At 48.7% G+C, this 2,733-nt stretch overlaps 1 non-coding gene across 1 annotated transcript; it reads left to right on the forward strand.

Moving 5' to 3' along the window:
- Positions 1-2,276: 2,276 nt before the first annotated feature.
- Positions 2,277-2,349, forward strand: trnak-uuu (transfer RNA lysine (anticodon UUU)). The gene has a single exon. It is a non-coding gene; the product is annotated as a tRNA-Lys (tRNA).
- Positions 2,350-2,733: the final 384 nt, after the last annotated feature.

A 2,733-nucleotide genomic window follows, 5' to 3' on the forward strand; every position in this document is an offset into this window, starting at 1 on the left:
GCTCAGGTTGAACAGTTGCTGGAGCACTCCGCTCAGCTGATCAGCACAGGCCCTCAGAACTCTGGGACAGATGTTATCTGGTCCTGCGGCCTTACCCTCGTGCAGCCTCTTCAGCTCCTTCTTCACCTGGTCAGTTGTGATGGTCAGCCTGGCCTGGGGGTTGGTGCTCATAGTGCTTTTAGTGCTGCAGGTGTTAATGGCGGAGGTGTTGGAGAGTGGCAGCTGTGGGGGATGGGTGGGTGAGTAGCCGTCGGGGGTTGTGGCTGTAGGCGGCCATGTTTGTGGGGGGATGGAGGAGGTATTGGGCAGTCGCAGCTGTGAAGGGTTAGGGAGCGTGTGGCTGTGGGGGGATGGGTGTTGCGCCACAGAGGACCCAGAATCAAACCTGTTAAAGAACTGGTTCAACTCGTTGGCCAACTCCAGGTTCCCCTCTGTTGCACCCCCAGCCTGTTTGAAGCCAGTGATCTCTCTCATACTGCTCCATACATCTCTCACCCTATTCCTTTGCAGCTTATCCTCTACCCTCCTCCTGTAGGCGTCCTTGCTCTCTCTTAACTTCTGCTTTAGCTCCCTCTGTACACGCTTGACCTCTTCCTTATCTCCCCTCCTAAAGGCTCTCTTCTTGTCATTCAGAAGAGCCTTCAGGTCGCTGGTAATCCAGGGTTTGTTATTGGAAAAGCAGTGTACGTCTTTGGTGGGGATGGTGTTGTCTACGCAGAAGTTAATATAGTCAGTGACACAGTCCACCATGCTGTCTATGTCGTCCCCATGTGGTTCGCACAGCACATCCCAGTCGGTGGCCTCCAAAGCACCACGAAGATCCTCCATAGCCTCCAGAGACCATCTCCTCACAGTCCTCATGGTCGCAGGTTGGCGCTGGACAATAGGCGTGTATATTGGTGTGAGCAAGACAAGGTTGTGATCTGATCTGCCAAGGGGGGGAAGGGCTGTGGAACTATATGCATCCTTAGCATTGGCATATAATAAGTCCAGTGTTTTGTTTTCTCTGGTCGGGCACTTAACAAACTGGTGGAAAGTAGGCAGAGTGGTGGAAATGGATACGTGGTTAAAGTCCCCTGAAATAGCTATAAAAGCGCTTGGGTGCTTTGTTTGTAGCCTGGCTGTGACTGCGTTTATGACGTCACACGCTACCTCTGCATTTGCCGTAGGTGGGATGTAAACAACAACAAAGATGGCGCATGTAAACTCCCGCGGCAGATAGTACGGACGCAGTCCTACGGCTACCAGTTCGATGTCCGGGTTGCAGACTCGCTCCTTAACATGAGTATGTCCAGGATTACACCATCTGTTGTTTACAAGCACCGCGAGCCCCCCTCCTTTCCTCTTACCGCTCTCGGTGTTTCTGTCCGCCCGCACCGTCTGAAAGCCGCCGATGGTAACATTCGAGTCCGGAATAAGTTCCTGCAGCCATGTCTCGGTGAAACACATGATACTGCATTCACGATACTCCCTCTGGCTTCTCACCAATGCTCCCAGTTCGTCCATCTTGTTCACTAAGGACCTCACATTTCCCATGATGATCGAAGGAAGGTAGGGTTTAAATCTCCTTCTCTTCGCCTTTCGCGTCGCACCAGCCCTACAGCCACGGCTTCTCCTCCTCAGCTCCTCCGGCACCGATGGCTTCTCTCCAGTGGGTAGAGCCGGACGCGCTAGCGCGATCAGCTGGTCCCGCGTGTAGACAATGCTTCTGTGGCTATCGGCATTGCAACTCGATAGCCACAGAGGTCCAAGTATCAGAAAAAGCAAGAAAACGTTTCTCAGCTTCCTAGTATCCATCATGTTGTGATCGCAAATCTAGTTGCCGGCAAAGGTATGAGGAAAAAACACTAACACACTAGCATTAACTAACTGAAAGAAACAAAAAGACAACAAATAGACACAGAGCTGCTGTAGCAGGCTGCCACTAACACGGCGCCATCTTGAAATGTTTCTTAACAACATTAAGAAAGAAAACATTTGTTTTCTTTCTTAATGTTGTTGATTAAAAGATCTTATTAAATGCGAAAAAATCTGAATGTGAAAAAAGGTCAAAATGCTATTGAAAAAATCAGTAATGTGAGGAAAGATTAATTGTGGGAGCCCCTTACCTCCCCATATCATGCTGTATTTCTCACTCATTCTACTGGGTGAGGTGCCGTCGCTTCTGGATAAAGTCTGTCAGTGGTCATTCCAGACGGGTCAGGTATGACTGCGCTTCGGCACAAGAAGAGACATGTGACTTACGAGGATCCCGACAGGGTCGTTTGTTTTCCAGAGCCCGGATAGCTCAGTCGGTAGAGCATCAGACTTTTAATCTGAGGGTCCAGGGTTCAAGTCCCTGTTCGGGCGTTTGTGTTTTCCTTAAGTGTATTGTGGATTTCATTATAATTCGTATTTTGTCTTCCACTCTTCTAGCTGTATTCTATTGTGAATGTCATTCTAAACCATCTTTTATCATTCCCTCTACTAGCTGTACTGTGGTTATTTTAAAAGTTCATCACTTGTATTTTCTTTAGTGTTTCCTTTCACAAACCGAAAATGTTCAAGACTATTTTGTCACCGCACTCCACGTAGATAATCACAGGAAAAGTAAAGGAAACGCAGTGAGGAGCTCACACAGCGAGTACTCTTGAATACAACAAGAGGAAAAGCACACACTGCACATCTGCGGAACATCACGTCCGAGTTTATAGTGACAGCAGAGATTGAGCGAAGTAGTTTTTTATTACTGGC

The sequence above is a fragment of the Atractosteus spatula genome, unplaced genomic scaffold (genome assembly GCF_055471065.1).
Source record: "Atractosteus spatula isolate fAtrSpa1 unplaced genomic scaffold, fAtrSpa1.hap1 Scaffold_51, whole genome shotgun sequence".
NCBI lineage: Eukaryota > Metazoa > Chordata > Actinopteri > Semionotiformes > Lepisosteidae > Atractosteus > Atractosteus spatula.